The 21,220-nt window shown below is 38.3% G+C and overlaps 1 pseudogene; it reads left to right on the top strand.

Annotated features, from left to right (window-relative positions):
* Positions 1-18,707: 18,707 nt before the first annotated feature.
* On the top strand, positions 18,708-20,805 carry LOC137235363 (cap-specific mRNA (nucleoside-2'-O-)-methyltransferase 2-like; annotated as a pseudogene).
* Positions 20,806-21,220: the final 415 nt, after the last annotated feature.

The raw sequence follows: 21,220 nt of genomic DNA, 5'->3' as shown, positions 1-21,220 counted from the left end.
CCAGGCAGGTTCTTCCTGGACAAGAACGCTTAGGTATGCCCCTGTCCACATGCAAGCTAATGCTAAAAGAGCACATCTACCGTCAAGCCGACGAAAGATGGCTACAAATACCGGGGTGTCGAACATAGAAAGAAACCTGGCCTAAATGGGATCCTAAAAGATCCCGTCACGTGTACAACCTAAGAAGGGATACAATTTCCACACTTGTGGGTGCACTAATGGGTCATTGCCTCATAGGTAGGCATGCAGAAAGGTTAGGAGCACCTTATCGTCGTTGCTGTAGGAGTTGTAAAGAGGATGAGGAGGAGGAAACGGTGTTTCACCTCATTTGCAACTGCCCAGAACTAAGCGGAGCACGGCAGCGCTTTCTGCGAGCTCCATTTCTTGATAATCTGAGCCAGGTTTTGGAGCATGACGTCAAGGACCTGGTAGCTTTCATCAGGTCCTCAAAGTGGTTCGAAGAGGAAAGGTAACGGTGTTTTTCGTGGTATCACAACGGGCCTAATACTACTGGCCTAAGTGTGCCCTCGGGCAGCCACCCTAACCTAACCTAACCTAACCTAACCTTTAGCGACAGTGATGGCCATAAAAAAAATTCTCAAATTTTAAGTTTGTAAAAAAAATTATAAGGTGCGAAGAAAAAAAAATTGTGAAGACTAAGACTTTTCCCATACGAACTAATGTACGTCATTACACCCGTCCCCCTTCGAACGCCTTTTGAATATGTTCGCCGATCGACTTTCGCACCAACACCAGTCTCTCGGATCTGTCTAGGTTATTTTCGTCTACGGTTCCTAATTTACGGAGAAGCTCATACTCGTTGGCATGCGATGTCATTTGCTGCTCGAAGGCAGGATAATATGGAGAACAGCCGATAGCCTGATGATATGAGCTTCGCAATGCTTCCGATAGGTGCAGGTGGTACAGGCAGGTGCTTATCCCATAGGGTCTGGTCCTCCTTCAGATATGCTCGTATCCCTGCAATTATCGATCGGTTAAATCGATCGCTCGCATTGGCTTGGGGACTATACAGGGCCATGTACACATGTTTGATTCCACGCTCAGCAAGAAGGTTGTTAAATAGAGCTGATTTAAACTGCTTGCCATTGTCACTTAACATAATTTCGGGAGTGCCGAAGGAAGTTGCAGATGCCCGTCGCATTAAAGTTCCTTAAATCTTTGAGTAAGGGAAATTTCGTAAAATGATCTAACACTATCACAATTCCGGTATTGCCATGCCGAGATCTAGGATACGGACCTAATAAGTCGATATAAAGCTTCTGAAAGGGTCGCTGGACAGTGTGTTGCGCTGACATATGCGGACGCAATGTTACGTTTGGCGCATTGGTACTTCGGCAGATATTACAAAGACCGATGTATTCCTTAACATCGACGGTCATTTTAGGTCAGTAAACGATTGTTCTTAATCGTTCTAATGTTTTCGCGATTCCGCCATGACATTTTGTTGGCGGACAGTGAGCATTTTCGATAACTTTTCTAACCAAATTTAAAGGGATCCACAGCTTCCAATTATACACCTCCCGCTCTGCGTTGCCGTTCGAATGCTCTGTTTTTTTGTACACTCTGGAGTGTGTTTATAGAATATGGATAACAAATGAAAGCAGTTGATGAGTGCTTTAGTAGAGGGTAATTTTCATACCCCTGGGTGACTAGGGTCTCGAGATATAGGCCAAAACGTGACGCCTAGATACTGTTTTTAGGTTATGGGTATCAAGCTGTTGATGAGTGCTTTAGTACAGAGTAATATATTATCCATAGACGGACTGGGACTGGGATTAGGACTAGGACTGGGACTGACACTCGGAGTGGGACGGGGGCTGGGACTGGAATAAAATACCTACCACCTGTTATGTGACTCTTGGCCGAGCTCTCAGGATGGGCTCGCAAAGCCTGTCAGCAGCCACGGTGTGTGCACTGGCGATTGCCAGGAGCTCCAGCCTTGGGAGGGTTCAGGTACGCGCCTACGGACCAAGTCAACATCCATCAACCTAAAGCCATAACAAAATATATGAATTTGCACACAGCTAGTAACTTCCACCAAAGTAACTACATGCAACCACCCATACCCGCAAGTGAAACACCCCAACCATGCAGCGAATATGTATTTTGGCGCGACTGCTCTATACCCACCCTACCGTGGCTTTATAGATGGTAATAAAGAACCTTAACCACACACCAACCTGCAAGATTCAGACCACTTTAATCTTCGATTTACTCCATATTAACAATTTATATTTATACAAATTCAGCTCATATCTACATAGTATGTATATGTATAACAAACTAACCTTAGTATACAATTAAACATTCAATAATAAATTTAACATTAATGCTAATAAATTTGCATGGAAAAGATATCTTAAAATTCTAATTCAATGCAGTTACGAAATTGTTTTGGGGGTATGCTAACAGCTGATTTTAGCCTACTGACCTTCTTTCTCATACTCGAGGTCATTGACCTATATTTAAATAATAAAGAGAGTACGCGCGCTTAGCAAAAAGTCTAATTGAGAGCTTAGAGCGCAACAAAAAAAAAGAGAAAGAAATTAATTGAGAGACTATATTGCCTTGTTCTTAAGTATAGTTATGCATACAAACTACGAATGCCCTTTTCCTTTTAGACAAAATGAAGCACAATTGATGTAGTGAGCGATTTCGAATTATGAGTACCTTTCTTATATCTTTGATATCAGTATCGGAAAACCTAATAAAAGAGATAAGACGAATAGTAATAGATTGGCATTGCTAGACAAAGTGTTCAAAATGTTTACTATACAATAATTTTTCCCAAGGTTGAATTGGGAATAATCCTGAAAGGGGTAATTATTTGACAGAAGTCATATGATTTCATTGTCATGATATATCTCACCTTCAGATTAACTTCCGGTGAGCTGACCTGTTTCTTTTGGATCCAGCCATCGAACCAAGAAGTCAACGCCAGCTATAAAAGCCATCAACCAAGCTTGGAAGGTAAATATAAGTTTTACTGTTTCATGGTAATCCATTAAAAGTCATTTGCAATTTAGAGTTTATTACAATAATACGTTTTATTCATTGTCATGCCAAAAACTAACTGAACTTACATTCTAAAGTGCCTACTTAAAAACCCTGCACCTTAGTCTTGAAGGCAGCCAAAGCGACACAGACGCTTGCGTTCTTAATCGCTGCCAGCGTTGAGCTGCACCTGCTAGCGTGAGAATGGATATTCGCTGACACAGGCCAAAATGCTGTTTCATAGTACTGCTCATGTTATACAATCGTTGTGGCTTATCCGTCAGCGTGAGAATGGATATTCGCTGACACAGGCCATGCGCGGACAGAATTATTGAGAAGCATTCGCTTGTGTTAACTGATATTCGCTGATACAGGCCATGCGCGCAAATTGTTGTTGCATAGCACTGCTCATGTTACGCAATCGTTGTGGCTATCCGTCAGCGTGAGAATGGATATTCGCTGACACAGGCCATGCGCGGACAGAATTATTGAGAAGCATTAGCTTGTGTTAACTTATACATACATAGAGTAGGGAGTGTACTTAGTTTTGTTCGGGTTAAAAAACATTGTGTTTTATTCTAGCCTCTACCGATAAATATATAATAGTGAAGAAAGAACAAAGGCAGTCTCCAGGGTGTGTGTGGAAAAAATTAAATTACTTCAGCAGAAAAGCTGTCAGTCCCTGCGGCCACATGCTAGGTATCTGCAGCTTAAGGATCTGGAAAAAATAGAGATCAAAAGAGCCCTAGAGTGCAGATGTACTTATGTAAAGTTGTTAGAAAAAAACGAAAACATTTTTATTCATCAAAGAAAAAAACTTTGGAGAAGTGTTAAAAGCTAATGATGCAGCATGTCTCCATAAGCTGTACTTAAAAAACAAACAAAGAGAAAAAACAAAAGAAAAAAAAAGCAAAATTTGAGAGCACTAAAAAAATTGGAAAACCAAGCCGAATCTAATTGTTTTCCAAGTCGTGCAGTGATTCCGTGCAAGTAGTAAGACGCGGTACGGGAAATAAATTATTAATCGTTTAAAGAAAAAAATAGGAAAAAAGAATAGAAATATACGGAACATTAAGATAATCTCTGTGAAACTACTATATTAAAATAGTTAAATGATTATACTAAAAGAATTAGTAGGTAGTATATAGTATTTACGCGGTATCAAGAAAAAAGAAAAAAAATAAGTAAAAAAAAATACAGATTTCCAGTGTATTTGGAGGAGTGCACGTGTATATACATATATATCCACGCCTTTATGTACCTATCTAAAGTGGAAAAAGTTATCAACGACACTCCTGTTCTGGTTTGAGAGTTTTTTCTTGTTCATGGTTTTAACTATTTTTTTCTGACGGTTGTTATATCGACGCCGATCAAAGAAGAAAAAATATACATATATTCTAATTTTTCCATTATTTAATCCTCTTGGATGACCTCAGAACAGGACGGATCGTAAACATCCCAATAAAATATCAAAAGGTTGGGATAAAAACAACCGACAAATAGCTTTAACTTAATTCGAAAATTTTTGTGCGGAGAGAAATTTTTAGGAAAAATAATTAAATTGAAACCAGTTAATGCAGTCAGAAACCAAGCATACACACACACATGGAAGCGCTTTCATCGGTGGATCTGCAAATATAAGAGCAAAGAAGCTCTCTGGTATGTAATAAAACTTTTCCTCTCTGTATGTTTACAATTTAAATATTTCTTTACGAGCTCGATACGTAGCGAACACATGCTGTTAATGTAACATTTTCTTTTGTTCAGATCATGTTCGACGTGAATTTGTATAACATGTATCGTCATTAACAGAATGATTTTATGTTAATGATGTTTGATTCATATAAATTAAATTAAGTAACAGCTTCGTTGCTTCGCTATCCCGGACTCGTGGGGGGAACATTCATATCATTATATTTTAACATTAAAACAATATTTATTTTTTTCATTAATGTTCATATCGAACAGCAGAGTAGGCGGGTATGTATGTATGTACATATGTACTTCTGTAAACTGCTTCCTAAAAGAATCTGTATGTTAGACGTAGGAATAATGTTAATATTAACATGAAGGAAGTTAATGTTTTATTTTAATTTTTCAAAGTACACATACATGAATAGAGTAACACGTATACATTAATTTAGACTACTATTAGGCGTGTAAGCCTGTAAGAAAAAATGAAATTTATTGAAAAAAGGTATCGAATTGTTCCAACATAGACCATAAACTGAATTTAAAAGTTGTTGAAATAAGCTTTTAAGGATAAGTTCCTACCAATAATAAAAAATATGTAAACGCTAGCAGAGGTAATTATGAGGTGCTAATTTTCGTTAAGGGAGGTGGTAAATATGTGAGAGGGTAAGTTGTCTCCTTTTTCTTTGGGATCTGTCAAAAACTGTATACGCCACCGACGGATCATGGTAGGGTGGGTAGAGAGGCCGTGGCGCAAATTATGCGTCCACTGTGCGACGAGAATGGGAGAAAGCCGCTATTCATTTTTATTGTGTTCATCCAGTTAAGTAACATCCCCCCCCCAACCACTGTTTGCTAGCCTTAGACGGGTCCCGGTAGACCTACTCCGCGCAACTCCAAACACAAATCCGCCTACAGGAGAGTGTCATCCCCCTCTATCTTAGTATTAATCATTACATTGAATCGTAAAAAAAATTTAATTCATAAAGAGGTCATATGTAAAATATATATATATATAGGTTTGTTTATTCCAACTTACATTTTTGTATATACTTTTCTGTGAGCAATTCCAACTACGCGCCGAAGGCCTACTCGCTGTGGTTGTATTTTTGATATGATATCCCGCGCTATATAACTTTTACAAAATTATGTACATATTGCAATATTATATGAATCCGCGGGGAATAAAGAAAACACTGGCAGACACGTCGGTGTCCAAAAATCGAATCAATCTCCTTTTTATTTCTTCAAAATGGCGTGTACATCGTATTTTCTTATTCTCTAGTTCTTTACAAACGACTTACTCGCTATTTCATAAACATAAACATAAGGTGTAACCAGTACTTAGGCTGTGTTCACATATGTATAACTTAGTGTACCTTACGCCATAACGTAATGCCATAAGTATGTATTCCTACAATGTTATATTGTATTCCTACAACTAGGCCATTCTGACAAGTAGAATCCCCCGATTCTAAGTCTATTATTTGTTACTGCTAGTGTGGTCGAACCAAGGTTTCAAGTTTGTTACTGACCAAGTACCCTTATAAGGTATTTGGGATTGCTGAAAACTTTCTACGTCTTCTACGATGTATCGGTCATTTTCTAAAGCTGTTGATACCTTATACGGCCCTCTAAATTTAGGAATTAATTTGCTAGACACCCCTATGTGGGAACTGGAATTACTTATCATCACATAGTCGCCTACCTCGAATCTCCTTGTTTGGACTCTTTTTACATCTGCGTGTTTTTTATTATACTCCTGTGACTTTTTTGTACTAATTCTGCTTGTTGTCTAATATCTTCTATCGATCTCGTATCGGGTACCTGTACCGATTCTAAAACATTTTCTTTAAGAGTATCTAACACTTTTCCTTTTTGTCTGACTCCGAATAACAGCACACTTGGACATTCTTTTGTTGCTTTATGTACCGTATTATTCATAGTGTATTCTATAGCTTCCAGCGTTCTATGCCATCCAACATCTTTTTCTGTACTGACTAGTTTTGCTAACATGGGACCTAAACTCTTTTTCACGATTTCGGCTTGTCCGTTTGCTTGTGGCGAGTTTGTTGCTATTTTGATATGATGTACGATATTATCCACCAAAAATTCTTCAAATTCGCAGGACGTAAAACAAGTTCCCCTGTCTGACGTTATACATTTCGGTCTACTATACGTTCGGAAGTAGTCGTCCAACGAAATAATTGCTTCTTTCGACGCTGTCGTTCTAGCAGGGTATAACCTGACAAATTTGGTGAACGCATCTATGATTACCAAAACATGTTTATACTTTGTGTTGCTATTTTGAATCGGTCCATAGTGGTCGATATGTATCATCTCAAAAGGTTTGTTGCCTTTAGGAATCATGTTTAGAAGACCTTCTTTTTTACCGTGTTTTGCGGAAAAGGCTATACACTTAAGGCAGTTTTCTATATGCCTCGCTGCTTTTTGTCTTACCTTGTGGAACCAATAACTTTTGCTTATCGTCTCTACCATTTTATCAATACCTATGTGCCCTAGTTCATCATGGTATTTGTAGAGAACGTGTTCTTCCATTGACTCCGGTACGTAAAAATATATGCTGCCATCTTTCTTTTTGTACACAACACCGTTTCGAATTTCATATTCACTACTCTCCGAAGTTTCTAGACTTTGTTTTATGTTTTTTATATTTTCGTCCCTACTCTGACATATGATTAGATTTTCCTCAAGGGTATTTGTATGGATCGTTAGAACATTGTTAACTCTGCTTAGTGCGTCAACATGTTGCATCCTTTTACCTGCTCTGTGTTCAAGCTCATAATCATAATTTTGCAATTCAAGTGCCCATCTAGCAATTCTGGGGTTGATATCCTTTTTATTAAGTGTCAAGTTCAGGGAGTTACAATCTGTATCAATTTTAAATTTCACTCCTTGCAGATATACCCGAAACCGCTTCAAGGCATATATTATAGCTAATGTTTCCAACTCGAAACTATGATATCTTGATTCGACATCGGTGGTACGTTTAGAAAAATAAAAAACCGGATGTAGCTTACTATCTTTTTTCTTTTGTAAAAGTATGGCTCCAAAACCCAAAGCGCTTGCATCACAATGCAGCTCAGTGGCATCACTCGGATTATATATCGCCAACACGGGTGATACCAACAGCTTACTTTTTAAAGTATCGAAAGTTTTCATTTCTAGTTGACCAAACTGAAATTTCTTCTCTTTTCTCAATAAGTCATAAAGTGGTTTCGCTAAAGTTGAAAAGTCCTTTATGAACCTTCGAAAGTATGAACAAAGTCCCAAGAAGCTCTGTACTTCTTGTACCTTTGTTGGCACTGCAAAGTTTTCAACAGCTTTTAGGCCTTTTCTATCTGCTGTTATTCCTTCGCCCGTGATAGAGTAACCCAAATACGAAATCTCTGCCTGTAAAAATTCACACTTGTCCAACCTCAGTTCTAACTTATTTTGTACTAAACATCTAAAGACTTTCTTAAGGATGCGCATGTGTTCGTCCAACGTTTCTGTTGCCACCATGATATCGTCCAGATATACAATGACTTCATTGCAACGTATCTTTTATTAATGAACTTTTGAAACATGGCCGGGGCATTTCTTAAACCGAATGGCATTCTTAAAAACTCGAACTGTCCAAGAGGTGTCGTAAAGGAAGTGTTCTTAACCGATTCTTTTTCTACAAAGACATGAAAGAACCCATTTTTTAGGTCTAGCTTTGTGAACCATTTTTTGTTCACCAACTTGGTATTGGATAGCTATCCTTCGAGGTAACCTTATTTAATTTTCTATAATCTATGCACATACGCAATTCACCGGTTTTCTTTTTTACCAACACTATTGGTGAAACGAATTCGGATTCACTAGGCCGTAAATACCCCTTTGCTAAATAATCGTCTATGATCTTTTGTAGTTATATCTTATCGCTGTATGAAAACCTTCTAGGGGCGCAGCTGAAAGGCTTTTTGTTCTCTAACGTTAACTTTAATTCTTGTTTAACTCTAGGTTCGAGTGGCCGCTCCGCGTGCAAGTATTCACTCGAAAATAGTTTGTGAAAACTTTTCTTATCAATATCACTAACTTTATTTCCTACTGTATATTCAGCATAGTTAGAAGTATCTATATTAATTGCCAGTAATTCTCTTATAACGTCACCTTCTTTTTCATATATATATTTTGTAACACTTTGTTCTTGACCAACTTCCGAATTTTTAAAATTTACATTTTTATTTATTTTTATTTAACCTCTACCTCACCTATCACCTCTACTTCGCCTATTTTGAGTTTGGCTTTACTTGCCTCAATAAAATTTCTATCTAGTATAATATTGTGTCTAATCGATTCATCGGGAACCACTACGATTTCAATTAAAACGTCTTTATTCAATATATTCACATAACAGAGTAATTTTCCGAAAGTTATTAATTTTGAATTATTTATTCCATAGTAATTTTCTTTGATTTCTTGTAACAGCACTCTTCCTGGAACTATACATTGCTTAAGCAAGCTTATGAGACTCCCTGAATCGATTAGGCCTTCTACAACCATATTAATATTAGGGTTAGCTAAAATACGTATGCTAAAATAACTTACAAAGTTGTTGTTTTTATTGTTTGCTGACTTCTTGTACTGTTTACAGCTGGTCGCGAAATGCCCTTTTTCGCCACATGCGAAACATGTCCCCACTTCGTGCGTTGGTTTATTGCAGTCCTTGGATATATGGCCTGAAGCGTTACAGTTGTAGCATCTCAACCTGTTTGTACTAACTCGACCATTTGAGCTTTGCGGCAGCTCAATGGTGCGAAATGATCTCATTAAATCATTTGCATTGTTAAAATTTTGTAGTTTTGCTTGGATTTGCAGCTGTTTGTTAGGAATACCGTCAATGAGGTATTCCACTAGTTCCATATCACTAGTTTTAAGGCCGCTGCTCAGTAGACATTTATCATAGTAGTAGTTGCCAAACGATTCATCTGCGCTCCAGACGCGCTTTTCGAAACGACGACGCATGGTTAACGTATTGTCTTTCTGCGTAAAAACCATTGCCATTTCCTTCAGCATATCGTCAAGACTGTATAGATGCATGTTATTTGTGTTATACCATGACAAAGCAACACCCTTTAATTTCAAGCGAACGACCAAACTGAGTTTCTCGCTATCAATTTTTAATGTATTTTTGAGGTGTAGTAACTGTGACTGCCACAGCTCAAAACCATCACTTCCATCATACTTCGACAATAATTGTTTTAGTGTTTCCATTGGCAAATCGCCATTATTCGTCACATTATTCACTACTTTTTTTCCTTCTCTAGTGCTAATTGTAGCTTTAGTAATTCTATCTCCTTTTCAAGCAGTAGAGTTTTGGTTTTTTCGTCACTTTTGTTGGCGGCTGAAACGCAAGTCATGTCATCGTCGTTGCCTTGCTGGTATTCGGTTTCATCATTTTGTATTGAATGTGTGCCAAATCGACCATTCCTCAAATTTAGGATAACATTGTCGTCGTTGATATCATTGGCCGCACCATTGTCGTCATTATGATTGTTAGCCGCACCATTGTCGTTATTGGGATCACCAGCCGCACCATTATCGTTGTTGGACTCGTTTACCGCTACATTTTCCGCACCGTGATTTACTGTACCTTTATTCGCACCATTGCTCGCTCCGTTATGTGCACCGTTGACTGAGCCGTTATCTGAAGATAAAGTTTCATCGTCGCTATCGGCAGTTACATGCTGTCTCCTTGGAAATCTTCCTTCGGGAACGCCATCCCCAGGACAAAGTCCACGCGCTTCTGCAGAGAGCTCACTCAGCCGTGCCGCTAAAGAAGCTTTAGCGCCGCTCGGATTTACGCCCACTGCTGTGCACCACGCTTTTAGTTACAACAGCGTATATTTCTCAGCATTTATTATTTCACTGGTTTTGTTCATCGTTAAAATTTATTTTTACTTAGCTTTTGCTTTTTCAATGTCAGGGTGGTTTCGCGCACCACTTCTGATGCAATATTATATGAATCCACGGAGAATAAAGAAACACTTGCAGTCACGTCGGTGTCCAAAAATCGAATCAATCTCCTTTTTATTTCTTCAAAATGGCGTGTACATCGTATTTTCTTATTCTCTAGTTCTTTATAAACGACTTACTCGCTATTTCATAAACATAAACATAAGGTGTAACCAGTACTTAGGTTGTGTTCACATATGTATAACTTAGTGTACCTTACGCCATAACGTAATGCCATAAGTATGTATTCCTACAATGTTATAATGTATTCCTACAATATGTATTTTTATATATATATGTATAGGCATAATAAACTTAGGTATGCCAATTCATGCTTTACGAACGCCTGATGATAAAAAGGAACAAAAAAAAACTGGGCTTACGAGCTAACAACAACAACGGATTACGTGTATGAGAAAAGAAAAAAATTCAAATATCTTTCAAAAAATGCCTGCTTTCACTTTCTGCTTGTCATCTTTTTTTCTTTTGTTGTTCTTGTTATTGCAACTACAAGTCAAGCATGAGTATAATTGATCGCGAAAATAGTAAGAAAGCACAGGCCTATTGGTGTTGAGGGAGGCTAAGGGGAGTTGGTAACACGTGGGTTCGCCACATAGCCCTTTCTTTGCACCTTTTATCTCATGATACAAGAAAATGGAATAATAATAGTAAAAAAAAAATTTTAAGAAATCTATTATAAAATATTAAAATTTTGCTTATCTTTATGAAGATCTATAGGTCCAATATTTCATTGCATTTGTATTTCCAGATCCATTGGTCAGGGGACATATGAAAGTGGTGGCTGCCACGTGGTAGTCCCACCAATAAGCCAGCACTTGCTGCGTCTTCTTGCGTTTGGAAAATTATGGAAATTTTTCGAAAGATTTTGCGACAACCTAAGAGAGAATAGTAGGATTCATGAAACGAACTCAAAGACGATTTTGTTTTTACTTTAAATACTAATACTTGGTTGAAAAAACGATGTATTTTAACCCAAGAACATGCGTATGCAAGTTATCGATATCCTCTTAGGTTATTCATTGAAAATCATATGGTGCTTTGTTCAGCCATCGACAGATCGTGTAGGTGTGTTTATTTTGAGTGGAGTTTTAGCAACAGTGATGGCCATAAAAAAAATTCTCAAATTTTAAATTTGTAAAAAAAATGTAAAAAACTAATGTACGTCAGTACACACCCTCTGGGACAGGCAATAAGGGATGCAGAATAATGAGAAGAAATTGAGAGAAGAGAAAAGAGAGAAGGAGATTGAGAAAGCGATAGAATGAGACGAAGATGGAGATAGATGAAGCGAAAAAGACGGACGGAGGAGTAAATAAAAGGAATGGCAAAAAGTAAAGAGGGGGAGGGCAGAGTTAGACGGAAAAAGCTTATTAAAATGTATGTAGATAGGCTAAATTTAGGGCAGAACAACGTCTGCCGGGTCTTCTAGTATAATATATATATGATGGAATATATAGTATATATATAATTTTTTTTGCAATTTCAGCCCCATAAAAATTATAGAGATCGGTGGTATATATAGTATATATATGGTGGTATATATAGTATATATATAGAGTAAATGTATATATTTTCGCAATTTCAGCCCCATTTTAACAGCTAGAAGCTTCAAATCAAATTCCTACGTATAAACATATATTGTTGTCTGAAAAAATCATAGAGATCGGAGGTATATATAGTATATATCTCATACAACAGATTGTTCAGATAAGAAACTTTTCACAATATCTGCCCCATTTTAGCAACTATAAGCTTCAAATTTCACCAGTTGCTTACGTATATAGCATATGCTGTTGTATGAAAAACTTATACAGATCGGTGGTATATATAGTATATATATGGTGGTATTTATACTATATATATGTATATAGTATATATATATATTTTTGCTATTTCAGCCCCATTTTAAAAGCGAGAGGCTTCATATTTCACCAAATGCTTACGTATATAGCATATATTGGTGTCTGAAAAAATCATAGAGATCGGTGGTATATATAGTATATATCTCATACAACCGGTTGCTCAAATAAGAAACTTTTCGCACTTTCTGCTCATTTTAACAGGTAGAAGCTACAAATTTCACCAAATGCATACGTATATAGCATATATTGTTGTCTGAAAAAAATCATAGAGATCGGTGGTATATATATTATATACCCCATTAAACTGTGATTTTAGCCCCCTTTTTACGGCTAGAAGCTTCAAATTTCACCAAATTTCATCAAATACTTAACGCTTACGTCATATATTGTTGAAATATGTGATTCGTAGTCATATTTTTTACATGCAGACCACTAAAACCGTGAAACTTTGCATCCTCACCCAAAGTACCTACCTATTTTTTATACCTTTCATGAAAAAGAAATGGTATATTAATTTTGGCACGAATCTCAAAATTGTAAGTCTTTAAAGGCAAATAGATAGACCTGCCATTAAGTATACTGAAATAATCAGGATGAAGAGCTGAGTTGATTTAGCCATGTCCGTCTGTCTGTCTGTCTGTTTGTATGCAAACTAGTCCCTCAATTTTTGAGATATCTTGATAAAATTTGGTGAGCGGGTGTATTTAGGTGTCCGATTAGACAATTGTAGGAACTGGCCGGATCGGACCACTATAGCATATATCCTCCATACAACCGATTTTTCAGAAAAAGAGGCTTTTGTCATATCTTCCTTAGTTTATCGGATTGAAGCTTCAAACATCACCATATGCTTTCGTATATTGCACATAATTTTGTCTGAAAAAATGGATGAGATCGGTCTATATATAGTAATTATCCCCCACAACCGATTGTTCAGATAAGAAACTTTTCGTAATTACTGCCCCATTTTAAGAGCTAGAGGCTTCAAATTTCAACGAATGCTTACGTATTTAGCATATATTGTTGTCTGAAAAAATCATAGAGGTCGGTGGTATATATAGTATATTTTATTTATTTAAAATTATAGTCGACTCAAAAACAAAGCGGTCGGCTGCTAAAAATTTAAAGTATAATATATATATAGTATATATAAGATTAATATAAGTGTCTCCAGTGGCGGGTCAACGTGAGGAGCACAGAAGTGAACTTACGCGAGGTGCTCAGAAAGGAGCTTGGTGCCCATAAGGGGGCTGACGCGACGTGTTCATAAAGGAGCCGGATTCCCAGTAGGGGGAACGCGCGAACCGGTTGAAATACCGATGTATCCAATCCATACTTATACGATATCGTGTCGGTTGAAGTACCGAAGTATCCAATCCATCCTTATACGATATCGTCCCTGTTTTCTACGGAAGAAATAATAATTCCAGCTTTTAAAAAATAAATTAGCTTGTATGGCTTAGTTTAGATAGGCGAGTATTGCATTACGTATAGTGGCAAAAGTACATTCAAGACTGATACAGCTATACAAGTCATTGTAGTGCGAGCACCAGATAAGCAGAGGATTATTTTTAGCAAAGTTTGGACAACAAAGGGGTAAATAAAAAGGAACGTAGTGTCTGGAAACCCTAGGAGGAACTGCAACAAACAATCGGCTGAGAAGGTCAGCAGAATCAATTTTCCAGAGTGGGTAAGCTAATAAGAAGAAGTCTATTTCTGTATGGTGGAAGGTGGAGACTTGAGTCCCAATTAAGGCCACGCAATGCGAATATCAAAAATTGCTTTTGAACTGACTCAAGACGCTTTATATGATTTTGAGGAACAGGGCGCCAACGCATGAGCAATACTCGAGTATTGGACGGACCAGCGATGTGTAAAGAACCTTAGTGAGATACGGATCATCGAGCTCTTTAGCCCATCTTTTAACGAACCCAAGTACTCCCAACGCTTTATTGGCAATAGATGAAATATGCATGTTGAAACTCAGTTTCGGATCAAAAAGAACACCTAGATATTTACAATAGATATACGCTCCAAAGGGGTACTGTTTAGGCCACAGGCCTAAATATATCCCCCCCCCCCCTCGTAACATAACTTTCTTTGGTTATTTTCCTTCGTTACTACCACCCACATAATCTTGTGATCACTATACACACAGGGATGTGTGAGTGGTAGTACGTATGTATCTTAGATTTTTACCGCTGTGAGCCCGCAGCAACTTTGTTGCCGGGAAACCCAACGGAGGAGCTGTATCGTGGGTTCATCAGCTCATGTAGCAAAGAGTCTCGTCCTCTTTGAATCTAGCAGCCAGCGAAAGTACACGTTATCCCACATTCACGCATTAAAGCAAGGAAGCATACCAAACTCTTGAGAATACACAGGAAAGACCAATAATTTCAACATCAAATATCAGCAATTGTCCATGGTGATACAACTTTCTTGTTGATACCAGCGATTTTATATTCAAAACAACAACAACAGCCAATATACAACAACTGATACACTTTTGGTGGTACCTTTTGGAAACATCCAACAACAAAATTTAAATCACATTCGATTACTCCGAATCAACGAATTAATAAAGGTACGTGGTTGAAAATATTCCGTGCTAGGTAGGGTTTCTTTAATTTCACTTTTAATAAAATTTCAAAATAAAATTATAAATTATAAAGTGATTCTTTATATTAAACAGAGCAAGTGATTTTTTGTGAAGTGGAAAATTCATATTTAGTTGAAAAAAAGGGGGCGCTCAACGCAGTTATTTAAAGTTTGTGCATCGCGCCTTGTGACTATCTGGTACAATCCCCCACCCGCGGTAAGATTTTCCGGACACAGCTCAAGGTAGCACAACACTGCGCTACAGGTTAAAATAACCTCAAACACCGTCTTGCGCCAATTTTCAACTTTCACTTTTGCAGAATTTTCATTTTCAAGAATTTTTCACATTATTAAATTTTGATTTGTTAAGCGTATTGAAGCAAAATCTGTAATTTTAATTAACGAGCACAAGTCAAGTTAACTAAAGATTTTTTACACAAAAAAAAAAAAAAAAATCACTTGCGCCTATTTACACGGGCAATACGATCGCAATTTAGTTTGTTGCTATAGCACAAAGTGCAGTTAGTTTCATACACACATATTGTTGTTGTTGTTTGTGTGGCCAATAGCCTTATTCCTTGCACAAATATTTAAAAAATTGAAGAATTATTATTCTCACTTGCGGCAATATACAAATCAGTTTTGACTGATCTAATTTTGTGATACAAAAGTTCACAGTCCTTGGTTAAATTACCAAAAAGTCTATAACAAGCATACATATAGTTTTATTTTTTTCTCACTGACACCATTTTTTCACTAGCCATTACTTATTGGCTTAGACAATTCAGTAGCAAATCTGCATTAGCACATTCCTTAACATTTACGTGGGTGCGCGCCGTTGCCACCACGAAATTGTACTTATCCCACTTAGCACACAAGCCTCAATACAGTCCTTTTTTCCACTTTAGCCATAACTTATCGGCTTATGTTCGGCCGCGGTGCGTCTGCTCGAGAGGTAGGTGGGCGCACCGGGGTCGATCTCAGTGGGAATATGTGTATGGAATAGAAAATAGGCAAATAGACGAGATTTCTCGTTATAATATATGTGGTTTATTGGATAACTATATAAATTGGTTGGTTACAATATTACCTGAAAGTATTGTTGAAAAACGGCAGAGATCGCTGGCGGCAGATGCGTGTTGTTCGGCTGTTGAAATCCAAGAGAGCGGTTGTATAGCAAGCGACAACCGTTGACCCGCAAAATCCTCCATTCTGGAGGGGAAAGGCACACACACATCAACCCCGACATGCATATGCATAAGTGCTGACAAAAAGCACATATACACGTGCATGTACATGCATGCACATGCATGTGGCGGTGATGGTGTGGGTGGTTATAAATTAAGTCGAGTATCGAGTATCGATTTGCAGAGTTGCATTGGGGGGATCGCAATCAGATGCGGAAAAGTTAGGCATCCTGCCTAAACATGCCGGCCCCCTTGCGATACGCAACATCGTTTTTACCCCCACCGATCTAGGACCGCTGAAAAGCAACGAGAAAAACGTTTGCATTAAAACTTAACTTAACCTAAATCGCGTATTTCGCCAGCGTCGCTGGTGGCCGGGAGTCCTGCCCGACTTGCGCAGCATGCCACCTAAGCTAGGATGAAAATAAACATTAGAAGTGGGGGAAAGTGAATATTTCTTGCCTTTGATTATACATAATTCTTAGATATATAGAGAATCCATAAAGTGATATGACGTAGAAGGTCAATAGTGCTGGACGAAGAGGCCGAGGTCTCCGTTCCAGACTGGCAACATTTTTTTTTTTCTCCTTTTGTTGGACGGAGAGGCCGAGGTCTCCATTTCAGATTCGCATTATTTTGTTTGGTTGGACGAAGAGGCCGAAGTCTCTGTTCCAGACTCGCATTTTTTTGTTTAGGTTTTTCTGGGCTGGACGAAGAGGCCGAGGTCTCTGTTCCAGCGTCTAATGTGTCGTGTCGCTCTCGGGGCGACTGCCTTTTTTGTTGGAGTAGGTGTGGCATCTTTTGAAGTGCCAGGGCGAGTGACCGTGAGGTTGGTTGGGAGAAACGGAGGTGTTTTATTACAAAACCTATGTTAAAATAGATGAATAAAGCGAGTTTAAGCGGAGCGTAGAGGCCGACGAAGTTATGCATTTAATTTTGTGCGATGAATGTAAAGAGGCCTTTATTCGCTGCCGTGGAACGTTATTTGTGTTGATTTTTCCCATGTTGTGTGAGAAACCCAAATTGTGAGGTGTTTGTTGATTTCAACACAACCCTGGCGGGAATAGCCTATACTATCGAGTGTGGCAATTTGTAGAGCTGTCAGCTGATAACTCTTCAACTCATTGGAGTGAGACAGCTGTGCGGTGCTGCCAATTTGGCAGCCTCTTTTTTGGTTATGGGATCATCTTCCATAATATAATGATACCACTTTCTTTCCTTTTCGTTTCAGGGCATCGTTCGAACTTCGTCCCAATCTGCGCATTACTTTCTTGAATATGCCGCGGAACTAAAATCGCATAAGATTGACGGTGCGGTATTATGACGAGGGACACTCGATGTACACCCGTTTTTATCGGGGTTATGAGGGGGTCCTTTGGGTGCCCGCAGACTCCGCGGGCGGCCAGGAATTTGTGTGTCGAGTGTGTGGGCACACGCTCAGCTGCTTTACCACATTGAAGGCCCACCTCAATCTCCACCTGGGTTTCGCACCCTATAAGTGCAGCTGCGGGAAGCGATATCCCTCGGCTTCCTCGCTGGGGTTGCATCGCCAGCGAAAGCATAGCTCGCATTAAGCGGGATTACGTCGGTCTCTGCTTTTTCAGTGTGTAAATATATATGTATATTTTTTTTAACAAATAAATTGTAATTAAAAATGAAAAAATGTGCGTTTCTCTTTTGTAAAATATATTTTTCTTTGGACGGTAAATGGACAAAGCTTTTTTTTTTGTCTTTTACTTTGTCCTTCCTCCCCTCTTTTCTCCTTTGGTTGTTTGTTTTTTCTTTTGTGTCCCGAACCATAGCTGTTGGTAGGGTGCGTTGTGCATCTACCTAGCTCGCGTATGACTTGTCGTGCTTGTCGTATCTCACGGATCCGAATTGTGGTCCCATGGTAACGCCTACAGTGTGTTCACCGCTTAAGAGACAAAAAGGGTAAAGTCAGATGAGTGGCAAACTTGTTTCGTTCATTCAAAAATGTCATTCATTCATGGAAATGAGTATACAGACATTTTGAATGAATTTTCATTATGAAGAAAAACGCATGATGGGTAAATATAAGTATGCCCGTATCGTTCCTTTTTTATAATTTTATGAATATTCTAATTTCTTATTCTTTATTTCATTTCAGATAACTATTAAACATAATTGCGTCGCCGCCGTCATGCAACAAAATAACTAGCGTAATACTTTTGTTTCCCAAACATAACTTCGTAACTTTTTCCTAATTGTTCGTAGTGGATTTTCTAAGCAATATAATTGTTTAGAAAAAATAGATTTAACTAAATAATCTTATAATTTAAACATCGAACCAAATCACCAACTCTCAGTTATGGATTACTCAATGGAACGTTTGTTGCCGCGTAGGCCCTTGTACCAAACTGCTGCAAGTCCCGGTGTGGATTCCCATATTACTAAAAAGCAACAGGAAATAAATCGCGTATTCGAAAAAAAATTTCACTATCAGAAGGGACGGGATGAGAACAGTTGGACATTACCACCACCGAGAGACTTGCTTGGTGAATTTTATCAGTTTGAATAACTGCAGGAGCTGAAAATCAAATTGAATGATGTCAAGTGTAAATTGAATGACTATGCACTTTAAGAATGGAGCCAACATACGGGACGCCAAGACCCCACACATGAAATTCCATGGCGACTTAAAAATGAAGCCAAAGCTGAATTTGTTACTGTGGCTTGGTGTAAATTCTTTGAATGCCTGCATGCCTTTCCGCTTGTAAAGGGCCCAAAACTGAACTCAATGCATTTATACGAATTGCCGGGAGCTTTTATTGCTGCTTTAAATCATTATTTGTATTCAACGTATAAGCGACAAGAGGTTCAGTGGCGTTGGCTTTCCACTACGCTCAATCCGTATTATGAAGGCAATCCTACTGGCGGCATGATTACAGATGATCGCTTTATGTTTCACACTTTTGATAATTGGCTAATGCATGATGATTTTACTGGCAATATTATTGATCGTGCACATATTGAGCAAATGCAGGCGAAATGCAAAGAACGTTTAGGCAGCGATGTTAACCTCATTACTGCGGATGGTTCTATAGACTGCGCAGATACCCCAGATTGTCAAGAGGAAGTTGTGGCAACGCTACATTTTGCCGATATCACAGCTGCTTTAATTATATTGGCGGAAGGTGGCTGCTTTGTAGTGAAAATGTTTACGCTTTTTGAATCGACAAATGTTTGTAAACTCTTCTTGCTTAATTGCGCCTTTGATGCAGTGTATGTCTATAAGCCTGCTACTTCGAAGCGTGGCAATTCAGAGGTGTAGGTCATATGTATTGGTTATCGTAAGCAAACACCTCACATGAGCGAGAATTTACAATTGACACTGAAAAATGTAGGATGTGCCAATATACTACCACTATTTCCCAAATCTTCCTTACCAACGGATTTTCTGCTGCAGCATGAGATATGCGCGCGTCTCTTTATGAATTTACAAATTCAATCTATGGAATCAAATATTCAGGCATATGAGATTACACCTACACAACGTCAAATTACATATAAACAACAATTACGTACTGCTATAGCAAAAGAATTCTAAAGTCTGCAACATTCCAGAAGAATATAAGATTTTATATGGCTACCCCAAAACTGATGAACTCTATCAATGTGCGCCTTTCTGTAGAGGCTCATACTCCGAGCGTGAAAGGGCAAAGATTACTTCTCTGGAACAGCGCATATTTGAATTACATTGTGCATTGAATTTTTTAGAAAAATCATTAGATAATACGCATGATTTTGTGTATGAAGAAGTGTCAGCCAAAACTGCAACGGATATTCTTGATGTACTACGTATCTATCGTGGCGGTCCATTTGCAGAATTACATAGCAGCATGTTTGCTCATCCTTATATAATGCAAATGCATCAGAAATTGAAAGTTATCTTTGGGTGTGATCCCATATCCATTATCAAATATATATGTGTTGGGGATGGGAAGGAAATTTCACTAAACGATAACCACGTTCCAAGCTCTTCCCGCCATCAACAAGAATTATTTTTAATACTTTTTGATGCTATTTGCGAAAAGCCACCGAGTCAACTAGTTTTTACTAACACTGCATTTTTAACACACCTTTCAGTATCTATATCACGTTATTTGTCCACATACATTTTCGAGCGTTTAACGCTGTGTGGTGAACCTCATTTCCAAATTAAGCTGCACACCAAGAGTTCTAAGTATACACCAGAGCAAATGGATACATTGAAAAGGTTACAAACTTTGCTCGCCGATGATCCAAATGTGTTATGCGCCATGCCTATTGAAAATTTGCATCATAACGAATTTGCAAAAGCACTTCATAATTATAATAATCAACTGCTTATGAAGAATTTTAAGTTAAGTAAATCTATGTCCTTTGAGTATTTATGTACATACAAACAGATATTGATATCACCTTAGTCTTTACGTGTAGGTACTGTGATACATGGCTCCAGAAATTCTAACAGGCAATGGTCATGGAAAACCAGTTGAATGGTGATCATTGGCGCACTTAAAGTTGACATGTTAACCGGCAACAGAATCACCAGCAAAACGCGATGCGCCCACCAAGTCTCGAGGGGACTTTGGAAGAATATGACGGTGAGTAAATATTAGTGTGTAGTGGTTGCTGATATGTTGTTTCTACCCCCCTTTTGTGTCACGGTTTGAATGCCTTGATTTGCTTTGATTCAATTGCGAATTGTGGGGCCTGAGAGCCAGCCTTGGCATGTCAGCTATATTTCTGACGACGGACGGTGCTACTGAGTCACTACTGACTTTGGCAGAAGATTTAAGCTTTTGTGCGGGCCTGCTACACAGGGAGTATTTACCCTTT

The sequence above is a fragment of the Eurosta solidaginis genome, chromosome X (assembly GCF_040869045.1).
Source record: "Eurosta solidaginis isolate ZX-2024a chromosome X, ASM4086904v1, whole genome shotgun sequence".
Taxonomy (NCBI): domain Eukaryota; kingdom Metazoa; phylum Arthropoda; class Insecta; order Diptera; family Tephritidae; genus Eurosta; species Eurosta solidaginis.
This window is presented reverse-complemented; position numbering and strand designations above follow the sequence as displayed.